The sequence below is a fragment of the Choloepus didactylus genome, chromosome 14, assembly GCF_015220235.1.
Source record: "Choloepus didactylus isolate mChoDid1 chromosome 14, mChoDid1.pri, whole genome shotgun sequence".
NCBI classification, from domain to species: domain Eukaryota; kingdom Metazoa; phylum Chordata; class Mammalia; order Pilosa; family Megalonychidae; genus Choloepus; species Choloepus didactylus.
In genome coordinates this window covers 36,397,848-36,410,790 of record NC_051320.1, presented here as the reverse complement: position 1 = coordinate 36,410,790, position 12,943 = coordinate 36,397,848, and the positions used below count along the sequence as shown (strand labels likewise).

Sequence of the window (12,943 nt, the reverse complement as noted above, 5' to 3'; positions counted from 1 at the left end):
AAAATACCTATCTGCCCAGTCTTTAGTTGACTAGTGGGGATGTTGGTTCAACATCAGTGCCTTCGGAGGTTTCAGTGAGTGAGAGGATACTGAGAACAAGCTAGAGGGACCACAGTTGTTCTGTTAGGCCTCTTTGTTGTTCCATTTAATTTTTGACATGTAGTGTCCATAAACAAATTTAAACTCTGATAGTTCAATATGATATTTACTTTTCATCATTAAGGGACAACCCAAGGAAAAGCTGCCTCTTTCTTGAACTCAAATGAAACAAAAAGATGCTCCCTGTCCTCTTAAAATATGTGCAATTATGGCTTCTGTGTTACCTTTTAAAGGAGATTGATGTTTTTAACCCTCATTCTCTTTCAGTCTGATAAAGTAAAAAGTCTTTAAAGATTCAAGAATTTCACATCAGTTTGTATGTCTTGTAACAAATTTAGGCAGTCAAAATAATAGCTCCATGAATATCAAACATTCTTGATAGATATGTATTGAAAGAATATATGAAGCAATCAATCACTAAAATGATAAGGATGATCTGTTTTTAAAGTTTGTGTGTAATATTTTAAATATGTTGTAGTGGAAACCTATTGTTTTGTCTACCAAGCACCTCTTATGTTAGGAACTGTCCTCCCCTGATTCCTAACAGAGCTGCCAAGTTTTCACATGGCACTGCTGGTCACGGAAGTGGGCACTGAAAACAAGCTGGGCCAATGAATCCCAGACTTTTGAAATTTTGATCAAGAGAATAGGGTCAATGTGATTGTGAAAACCTTGTAACTGACACTACCTTTACCCAGTGTGTGGGCAGATGAGTAATAAAATAAAGACAAAAATATACAAATAATAGGAGGGGATAAGTGGTTTAGAATGTTTTGAGTGTCCTTTTTTATTTTTAATTTTATTTTTTTCTTTATTTTGGAGTAATGAAAATGTTCTAAAATTGACTGTGGTGATGAACGCACAACTATATGAAGATATTGCGAGCCACTGATTGTATACTTTGGATGGATTATATGCTGTGTGAATATAGCTCAATAAAATTTCATTTAAAAAAAGAGGGTCAGTCCTTTTCTATTGGTTGATCTTATAAGATGTAAAGTCTGGATGGTGCTGGTGGTAGCATAACAGTATAAAGTGTAGGCTCTGACCTTGAACGGCTTCCACTGGCCAATGCAATGGATTGATACAGTCGGATATGTTGGATTCTATAAGCCCATAATGATACTAAAAATATTAATTGGTGGCTTTTGCTAGGGAACAAATTCATTATTTTGAACACTGATTAATAAAGGAAAAGAATCAAGGATTTAGTCTGCCTTCCTTGTATTAACTGTACATTAGGGTAACTAAATAATTAATGAAAGGAATTTTTCTCTATAAAAGTATTCTAGCAAATAAGCCAAAAAGGAATGATAGAATAGAATTGCAAACCCTTAATGAGACTTTTGCTCATTAAGGATATAGACTTTTGCTGTCCAATACAAATATCCATTCACTATACATGCCTGTACAGCACTTGAAATGTGGCTAGTCCTAACTGAGGTGTACTAATAAACAGATTGTGCTGTAAATGCTTAATAACTGGCTCTCTGAGAGGGGAAAGTCCCTGGTTCATGGCATTTACTGTGGTGTAAATACTCCCACCATAGACAATTTCAAGCAATTGATGTGACGTCACTGAATGCAGAGTTGGGAAGATATACACACAGTCACATCTTGTGAGCCAAAGTGATCCAGCTCTAGTACCCACTGGCCATGAGTGAAAGAAGCACACAGAACTGTGAAGACTTAGTACAGAAAAAAAAAAAATCTATAAAATATCTCAGTCATTTTTATCTTGATTACATGTTGAAATGATAGTATTTTTGATATATTGGGTTAAATTATATAATTAAAATTAATTTCACCTTTTTAAAACTTTTTTTAATGGGAGATACTAGAAAATTAAAATTACAATATTTCTTTAGGGCAGTCCTGCTCTAGACAATGATCATCATTAACTGACAACATATCAAATAGGATAACCAGACAGTATGTGCCTCCTGTTGGAAGTATAAAATACCATCTATGAAGTAGACTTTTCAAAGAACTAAATCTGCACCAGATCAAGCCTCTAGGATTCATTACTAGATTACAGGAAATACTAGGGACAGACAAGCATGTTAAATGACTTCATAGGGTTGCAGTCAGCAAAATCCAACAAATATATTGCAGGGGGAAAAATAGATGAGGGAGGATTTATTTTTATTTATTTATTTATTAAAGAGTCTTAAAAGACTGTTAACCAATTGTATGTGGAGCTATCTGGATCTTCATTCAAACAAACAACCCCCCCTTATGACAACTATAAGACAACTGGAAATTGGAAGACTGACTGGATATTTGATGATTCTAAGGAATTATTATTAATTATTAGATCATTATTATGTTCCTAAAAAAACCCTTATCTTTTAGAAATAAATACTGAAATATTTACAAATAAAGTTATATGATGTCTGGGATTTGCTTCAAAATAATATGGAAAAGAATAAGTGAATGGGGCTCTTATGAAACCAGAAGGGTCATGAGTTGGTTATTGTTGAAGCTTACTGAGGGTAACGTGCCTATTTTTATTTAAAATTTTCCAGAATAAAAAGTTTAAAAATTGTTCCATGAAAGAATGGACTTCTTATACCACTGTCCTTCTTTCCCCATGGGGCCCGGTATGCAGTGGCTGGAGAGAGCAGCCTCCTTTGTAGCATATGTGGACTGTTGCTTGCATGTGTTGCGTTGGACCTTGGTGACAGCCCCTTCTTGTTGATGTTCATGTCTGGCCTCGTGCAGTGCCCCATCTAGACTCCAGACAGGTATGCGGGGTGCCTTTGGAAGGCCAGGGTACGGTGGCCAGGGTCCTCATTGACCAAGTCATCACGTCCCTCCTCACCAAGCTTCAAAACAAGGAGCATGTGACTAAGGCACTAGGCAGGGCCAAGTTCAAGTTTCCTGACTGCCAGAAGATCCATATCTCCAAGAAGTGCTGCTTTACCAGGTTTAATGCTGACAAATGCAAAGACCTGATGGCCAAAAAATGCCTCATCCTGGATAGTTGTGGGGTCAAATATATCCCACTCGTGGCCCCTTGGACATTTGGCAGTCCTTGCACTCATGAGGGCTTTGCCAGCATTGCCCTCACCTGACTTGTGGCCACTAATTTACTACTTCCTGGCCACCAAAAAAAAGAAAAAGAAAAAAATGAATGTACTAGACATTACCTTGCAGTCACGATTGGGCTACTGTATGGTCCATATACCCCTATGTAGCATCTGATTTTTCATGGCTTTCTCTTGCATGAAACATTAGTTTCCCAACATGATACCCACAGAGACGAACTGGATTTTTAGAGATTTATCTTCCCCAATTATGTCATATCCAATCACATAGTGCATATATTAGAGAAGATTTCGATTTTAGTTTACCCCTAAGTAATCATGTTTTTAGGAATCTTTTAAACTAGTTAGGAATAAATGTATTTTCATCTCTTGTATATATCTGGGTATTGGATTTCCTAGATATAGGAAAGATTTTGATACCAAAATCCTCCATCACTCAAAAGAGATGTAATAGGATTTTGTACTATTCCACTGCATTTTGTTTTTTAGATCAATAATATTATTTTGGGGGACTGTGACCAAAAGTTATTTCTGAGTTCCCACTGAATTTCAGTTCCCTATGTCTTATGCCATCCATCAATTTCTACTTCGAAAATAACTATTTAGATCTTATCTATCTTAATAAAATGTATGCTTTTAAAAGAGATGCTTAAGAGACATGGCACTTGAATTTAACGTTTGGACCCCATTTGGATCCTGATTCACATAAACCAACTGTAGAAAAAAAGTTATGAAACAGAAATTTTAACATTGACTAGATATTTGAAGATATTAAGATATTATTGTTAGTTTTTATGTCTCATGTTGGTGTGACAATTATGTTAAAAGTTACCTTTTAGTGGTAAGCACTGAAATGCTTATGGATAAAATGAAATTATGACTGAGATTTGCTTCAAAATAATCCAGTACAGATGGGAGAAATCAGTGAGGGTATATATGAAACCAAAGTGAGCCTGAGTCAATGATTATTATACCTAGATAATGGGTCCATGGATACGATTAATTGTACTAGTCTCTCTACTTCGGTGTATGTTTGAAATATTCCATGGTGAAAAGTTAAAGAGTATGGGCTCTGGAGCGAGACTGTTTGGATTTGAATCCTGGCTTTCTCACTTGTTAACCGTATGACCCTGAACATGTTACTGTGCCTTGGTTTCCTCATCCATAAAATGGGAATTTTAGTTGTCTGTACTTCATAGCTTATTGCCATTAAATGAATTAATATGTAAGAAAAGGAAGTTTATTTGCAAAGGAACAAAGACTTGCTACCATAGGGACTAATGTGATTCAAGTCCCTGGGTTCAGTTCCCCAAGACCCAGCCTTATTCCTCTTCTTAGTTTCCATAAAACACTCCAGAATCCTCCTAATCAATTCACCTTTTGACTTAAGCTGGTTCGAATTGTGTTTTTGTCACTTGCGACTAAAACAGTTCCAACCAATAAAAATGTACTTTTAACCTAATATCTTATGAGATTTGAAGCTTTTTTTTTTTTTGAGTTGTTACCAATTATTGGTTGCTTTTCTAGGGTTGCCATTTGGTCTACAGGACTGGGTAAGTTTGGGTAAGTTACTTGATATTTAACTTCGAATTTGGAAGCCGCCTCTGATTTTATTAATTGATTGTTAATCTTAGAATGGTTAACCTGACTACTTTACAGTTTCACTAAATTAAAAGATTTAAGGTGGCTTTGGTACTTCCAGTAGGCATATGTCTGAAATCATAGCCCATTTGTTTTTGAAATTCTCTAGACCAGTTATCTCCAAAGTGTGATGATCTCCTTGGGGTATGTGAAGACATTGATGCCGTTTTATTTTTATTTATTTTATCTATAAAATAAATTAATATTTACTAGTATTTAATGTGGAGACTAATATTTTATGATTTATAAATATATATAATTTATTAAATTAGTTACTCAAAAACTTTTAACTAATAGGCATAGGAGATCAAAATGTTTGGAGAGCACTTTTCTCAACCAATGAGTTTCAAATCTTCCTTTATCACGAACTGGCTATTACAGTTCAACCCAGACTTCATTCTTCCAACTGCTTACTTCTTCAAATTGAATTTATGATATTCACTCTCCAGATTCCTCTCCTTCCATCTGGGATCCCAATCCCATTAATTAGGACAAATTAATTACTCATATTAGAAATTTGGCAATTATTTCAAAAACCTCCCAGTCCTTTATACCCTTATCCAATCAGTTCCCAAATCTTATCTATTCTGCCTCCCAAATATTTCTTCAATTCATCTAGTTCTATCCAATGAGATATATTATCAAGTCACCTATACTATTATAATGACCCCTCCTAATGAGTCTTTCTGCATTCACATTGGCTTCCCTCCAATTCATTCTGTACCAACCAACCACAGTAAGCCCTTTAAAACACAAATCTGATTTGTCCTTCACTGGTTTAAAGCTCCTGAATGTCTTCCCATTGCTCTTAGTATAAAGCCCCAAATCTTTAAGTCCCTGTGTGGTCTCCCCACCCTGAACTCTCTAATCTCTTCATCATGCTCCACCCAAAGTGGTCGCCTTTCAGTTCAAATGCCATGTTCCTTTCCACCTTGAGACCTTTAGACAGAATGTTCAGTCTCTCTAAAATACTCTTACCCACTTCCCTGTCTGACAAAATCCTATTTATTTTTCAGGTCCCACCTTAAATTTCAGTTCCTAAGGACTCTCCAAAGCAGCTTAGGTCTCCAGCTCCCAAACATTTTCTCAAACCATTTGTAACCCAACAATTTACAAGGTTTGAAGGTTTGTAGCTAGGCAAACCTGGGTTCTAATCACTGCTTTACCACTTACTAGTTGCGGGGATTTGGAGCAAATTAATTATTTCCATCTTAAAGAGTTATTGTGAGTCGTGAGGATTAAATGATAGATGGTAAATAAAACATCCAGCACAATTCCTAGTACCTAGTTGGAAGTCCATAAATTTTCTTTTCTGTCTAGATTAAATGGTTAAAGAAAAATGACATTATCTTTGCTCCCTCGGGGATATAATGCTGAATCCCTTCTCCCTGAACACTAGTAATAAGAAAGGTCTCAGAGCTGAAATTCAAAGAAATCTTTCCAATTTTAATCCCTTATTAACTAAAAATGGTTAAGAACTGCATTTGATAAGTGAAACTCAGCCCTGAATTCAACAATTTAGGCTGTAATCTGTGTGTTTTAACAAAGGAGAAAATTACGATTTTCCATAGGTCTTATCCCTTTCTTCCTACCACAAATAGAAAATCAATCCAATAGCAGGATCCAGAGAAGATTCTGGAGTCAGGAAGCTCCTCCACCAAGCTGTTATGCCAAGGTAGGCACGAGGCCAGGAGGGCCTGTTGGCAGGGGGACTGCAGAGGAAGGAGAGAGAGGAAGGGGAAACTTCGTAGATGGAGACCTTTTCAGATGATCAACCTAAAGGAGCCAGTCCGTTATTGTCTATCATTTTATTCCAATTTTCCATAAAGCATTTTAGCATTATCTGATGTTTTCCTTGTTTGTTGACTTGCTTGTTTCTTTGCTTATTGACTGCCTCCCTCCATCAGAATGTAAGCTCCAAGAGATAAGGGACCTTGACTGTCTGTTTGACTTTTCTGTGCCTAGCTCCCAGAACAATGCATGGTATAGAAGTGGCACTTGGTATATATTGTGGAGTGAAAAAATTGTCACTAGAAATGGGAAGCAACCAGATATAGTCAAAGTAATTTTAAGGTTTAAAACTTGACCAAGACAATAGGGCACCATCAACAAAGAGAAATATTATTGCAGAGGGAGTTGGGAAGTTTTTGTTTTATTTTCTTTGTTTTGTTGTAGGAGGAGATATGAGTTTAATAGTTTTAGATGTGTTTAGTTGAAATGATGGCAAGGCCCTAAAGGTGAAATTTCTGGTGGATGGCTATTCTGAAGAGGAATTTTAGACTACAGGACTCATTTTTGAAATTGAGGTTTAAAAAAACAAACAGAAAAACTTTTGTTCCAGGCCCTGTCCTAGTCTCTAAGTACACAAGGATGATCAATAGTCTCTGCCCTTACATGACTCCCAGGGGTGTAAATTTCCCTGGCAACATGGGACATGACTCCTGGGGATGAGCCTGGACCCAGCATTGTGGGATTGAGAAAGCCTTTTTGACAAAAGGGGAAGAGAAATGAAAGAAAATAAAGTTTCAGTGGCTGAGAGATTTAAAATGGAGTTGACAGATCATTCTGGAGGTTATTCTCAAGCATTTCATAGATAGCCCTTTTTAGTTATTAGTGTATTAGAATAGCTAGAAGGAAATAACCTGAAACCATTGAACTGCAATCCACTATCCTTGATTCTTGAAAACAAGTGTATAATCTATATAGCTTACACTGTGTGATTGTGAAACCATTGTGGCTCACATTCCCTTTATCCAGTGTATGGACAGATGAGTAGAAAAAAAGGGGACAAAAAGTAAATGAATAATGGAGGATGGGGAATATGAGATGTTTGGGTGTTCTTTTGTACTTTTATTTTTATTCTTATTTTCATTTTTATTTCTTGTAATGAAAATGTTCAAAAAATTGATTGTGGTGATGAATGCACAACTATATGATGGTACTGTGAACAAGTGATTGTACACTGTGGATGATTGTATGGTATGTGAATATATCTCAATAAAATTGCATTAAAAAATAGTCTCTGCCCTTATGGAGCCCATAATTAACAGGAGGAAATACACACCTAAGTATAATGCAAAATGAAAGTTGCAATAATAGAATTTCAACCAGTGGTATGGGAACACAGAGGAGGGAATTAGTAAGTCTGTTCAAGTTACAGGGGTGAACTTCTTCCCAATGTGAAATTCCTACAAATTCTAGGGAAATAAGTTTGGAGGGAAAGTTCTGAGTCTGATAATGTCATTCATGTAGAGTCCCACATGTGCAAAAAATGACTGACGAATGAGTAATGGATGGGCATGAGGGGCAGGTACTGGTTAATTAAAAAGAGAGTATCCATATCACTGTCTATTTTTTTGATATTAGAAATTCTGAGGAATTTTTAGTGATATGAGAAAATGTGCTACAATTTTTAAAAAGTAGGATACAAAACTGCACACACAGATGGATTTCAAAGCTATATTTTCCTCTTCTCTTTGGAGTTACTAAATGTTTTACACAGAAACTATATTGATCACCAAAAAAAAAAAATCATAACAAACCTTTTACAAAGATGGAGGGGGGGAAGAAATAACATACAGAGAAAGGAAAGAAGGTATGTGGAAATGTTAATTATGATTGTCTTAGTATGATGGGGTTGTGGGTGATTTTTCTTTCCTCCTTTATGCTTTTCTGAAATTTCCAGGTTTCTACAAGGAAATATAAAATATTAAAATGAGAAAAATGCAGTCTATAGTCATAGATTCCACTTTATGTATTCATTAATTTATTTAACAGATGAGCATTTGGATAGAGCTTAGTATGTGTTTGGCATTTTCCTTACTGTTCAATGCTAGAATTAGAATCTTCAAGGTCATCTAATATAAAACATTTATTCAATGGTTGGAAAAAGCCAGAGAGGTTATAAGACTTAACCTTAGTTAGGTAGGTAGTGGCAGGACTAGAAAAATGAAGAACACACACTTCTGCTTCCAGACTCCACTCATTTTATGATTTTAATACCATGTACATGAAGTGTCTGTTAGTGGACATCCCTTGCATTTCCTTCCAATACACTACTGTCAGATTCTTCTTTCAAATGCTCTGCTCTGTAAATACCATTTGTCTGTTCAGAAACCTTCAAAGGCTGCTCATAACCTCCCAGATAAACTTTGGACTTTTTACCCTGGTATTTAAGACCTTCCCCAGCCTGGCTTTTGCATCTTTCCCCGATTTTGTATATGGCCTGCTCATGTTTAGCAATGCTACAAATTAATCCACTATTTGTGCCCTTCATATTGCCGAGTAATTTTCACAGCAGGGGTGTGTGGCCGGAGGGGGAGTCATCTAGTAGGGCTGCCCCTAGACTCCCAGTCAGAGACTTACCTTCTATTAGGTTCACCACTTACTCGATACGTGATCATTAGTAAATAAATTTGACCTCTTTGAAAAGCCTGTGAAATTCACAGGGTTACTGCTCATTTTTTTCATTTATTCATTCTCATTTAATGAGTTTTTATTGCTTATTTCCTACTCCCCAGGTTCTGTGTTAGGTACTGGGCATTCATCAGTGAATGAGATGGACGTAGTCTATAGTAAACTGGAAATAAATAAAGCAAGTATAAATTGTGACAAATTTTATGAAGAAAACAGAGCAAGAAAGAGAATAACTTTAGATAAGAGTGAGTAAGATAAATATTTTGGCTAAAAAGCAAGAAGGAACTACCCTAACTAATGGTGGGAAAATGAGTTTAAGTAGAGCAGCATGTGCAGAAGCCCTGTGATGGGAAAGAAATTACAAAAAGACACCTTAGAAGTGGGTGAATGGGAGAGAATGGCACGAGATTATGTTGGAGGATAGGCAAGGGCTGATATGTTGAGCCTTAGAGGCTGTGATCAGATACAGGGATTTTTTTTCTAAGGGCTTTGGGGTAGCTGGAGGGTTTTAAATCAGGGAGTGACACACAGATTTACACTCTGAGAAGTAATTCTACCAGCCCTGGAGAAGCTGGATTAGAACAGGTGTGTGGGTGGGAGCCAGTGGGAATAAAATGACTAAATTAAAAGCCATTGTTTGTAGCCTGAGGCAGCAGTGATGGAAGCTGGGGCTAAGGAGGGGCAGCGTAGGAGGAGGGAGATGTAAGACATATTGTGGAGACAGAAATTATGAAGATCTTATGAAATAATGAATTTGAACAAGCTTAGTAAACTACAAAATGCTATATATAATTTGAGTTATCCTGACCTCTCTGAGTCTCGTGGAACTAGGAGGACTACAGTAAGTTACTCTGCTATTAGTGGGACTTGAACCCCTCACCTGGCTTATCCAACTAAATCTGCTCCTTTTTAAAATTTAACTTTTCCTAAATTCTTAATAATTCATTTATTCAACAAATATTAAACAACAAATATTGTACTCTTAGTATAAATCTATGTAGGTAGCAGATTTTAGTATAAACTGCTCCAAAACATAATTTAGATGTTACTTACATTCAAAGATATACATGCTCTGTAAACAGTTCTTTAAATAACAGAAGTAGCTCCTTTATCAAACTATGAGAATTATGTGCTGGCATAAGCAAAGTATGTTGATGGAAAATAACAGAACAGAATCATAATTGGCATTGGAATTTAAGGTTACAGAGGCTCAGAATATTTTTATGTCTAACTAAATAATGACAAATTGACTGAGCAAAGAATATTAAGAATAACCAAGGTATAAAAATGTCATTGATTTTAAAAAAAAACTTTTACTAATAAAATGAAGTTCAGTAAATGAATATTAATGATTTTTCCTATACCTTAGTAAATCAAAATATGCTTTTATACAAACAAGAAGTCCCCCTCCCCCCAAATAAGCCCAAAACAAAAGGAAGAGTGCTTCTTTTGCTCAAATTTAACCTTAACATACTTTGGAGGAGGTTCTAAATTTCAAACAAATCCAATCACCCCAAAATACTGACAAACTCTATTCTATCTGCCTACTTAAAGTCCTAGCTTTTGATTAAAGTAAATGGATTAACATTTTCATTGTTGGGGTTTTCTCCAATCTAAGTTTGATAGATTATCAGCAATTTAAAGAAACCAAACACAACCCTTAGTTCTTTCTTCCCTCTCCCTCCCGGCAAGAAACCTTACTTTCCCACAAGGAAAATACTTTTGTTTCCTTTTTTTTGAATGCAGGTAGTGGTCTAGCACCTTCTTTTCATCAAGGAGTTGTATGTTTTTCCTTGCTGAGCAGTTTTGATAAATATTTGCTTAATATTATTTTTAAGTTCAGGTGCTCCTTTAAATTTTGAATATTAATTTTGAATATTAAAATTTTTAATATTGGCCCTGCCATTTCACCATTTAAAAAAAAAACAACACAACTTTTTATAGTAGTAACCAATACCCAACTCAGAATTTCCATTTTAACCACTTTCAAGTGTACAATTAAGTGACATTAATTACAGTCACAATATTGTGCTACCATCACCAACATCCTTTACCTAAACTTTTCCATCACCTCAAAGAGAAACTGCTCAACCATTAAACAATACCACCCACCTCCCGGCTAAGTCAGATAAGACAATATTTGTGGGGTTTTTTTGTTTCTGACTTATTTTACTCAACATTATGTTTTCAAGGGTCATCCATTTTGCAATATGTATAATTTTACATAATTAATTAAAATAATTTAAAATAATTCATCCTGGCCTGTCTGCAAATCCTACTCAGAATACAGTATCTCAGAAGAAAAATTTCAAAAGGGTCATCCATGTTGTAAGATACATCAGAGCTTTATTCCTTTTTATGGCTCAATAATAGCTCATTGTATGTATAGACACATTTTGTTTATCCATTCATCTGTTGATGGGCACTTGGGTTGCTTCCACCTTTTGGCAATTGTGAATAATATTACCACGAACATCAGTGTGCAGATAGCGGTCCAGGTCCCATGGTTTTTCAGAGCACTGCTAGTACAAAGCAGACCAAAGCAAGGTTTTCAAGGTTTCATACTTTCAAGAATCCCAAAGGGGTGTCTCGGTGGTGCCTTCAGTGCTTCATGCCCAAAGCATTAGCTAGGACTCCAAAGCTTCTGTCACTTTCTTGTGCAATCTTTTTCACTGCTGATTAGCTGGATTGGCCCCAAAGGAGAAAGGAACTTAAGCCTCCTAAGTCATTCAGGAACGGAAAGAGAATTTCCATGCTGTGCTTTGTCACTCTTCTTTCGAAAACAGAGCCTTTTCTTTTGATCAGGCTTCATTTTCAATTTATAATCATGTATATTATGACCTCTTTGAATCATGCTTCCCCCCCCCTTTTTGTTTTCATTGCTTCACTATTTGTTCAATTGTATGTTTTCTATCTCAGAATGTTTCCCAAACACTGACATTTATGGGATATGTAATTTCATTGTCTCATCAATAATTGGAAATTGAAAAAAAAATTTTGGAAGATACTGATCTTCTCTGGTATGCAATGTAAAGTCATTATATATATACATACACATATGAAGAAATTATAATATAATATATAATATAATATATAATATATAATATAATATAATATATATTTATGCCCCTGAATGTGGAAAACATTTTCATTTATTCCTGACTCCCTTCCCCCATTCCCTTCTGATCAAATCTCAAGTTTACATCAGCAGTTAGCTTTAACAACCATTCCTTACAAGAGGAGACACATCTACATTCTGATAAAAACCACTTTCTAGGGTTGGCAATCCTGAACTAAATAACTTCAGTTAGTATGTCCTTTCTTTTACTGGTGGTGCCAGAGCCCTCAGTAGCAGCACGGAGATATTTGGAACTTTGGAAACTGGAGGAGGTGGTCTAATGCAACAGAACCAGTAGAGGAAATGAGTCTCTGGAATCGGTTTCTAACCATTTTGAGCTTCAACAGTCTAGAGATCCCGAGCTAGTCACTTACTTAGCTTCTCTAAGCCTTGATTTCCTTTTCTGCTAAAGAGGAATAATAACTTTCAGGTCCAAATGAATTCATATATATAATGTATTATCAGGTGATATACTAATGTTAATTTTTGCTATTATCTGAAAGTAAAGACAAATTGTAAATAAATAATAAACAAATAAAAGTAAGAAAAGGATCTAAATTTGGAGGGCCTGGTCCCAAAATACCTATCCCAACCTAAATTTTTCTATTTTCTGTTGTTA

At 35.7% G+C, this 12,943-nt stretch overlaps 1 non-coding gene across 1 annotated transcript; it reads left to right on the top strand.

Annotated features, from left to right (window-relative positions):
- Window positions 1-2,659: 2,659 nt before the first annotated feature.
- LOC119509717 lies at window positions 2,660-2,788 on the top strand. Its single transcript, XR_005211775.1, has one exon. It is a non-coding gene; the product is annotated as a small nucleolar RNA SNORA70 (small nucleolar RNA).
- The last annotated feature ends 10,155 nt before the right edge of the window (window positions 2,789-12,943 follow it).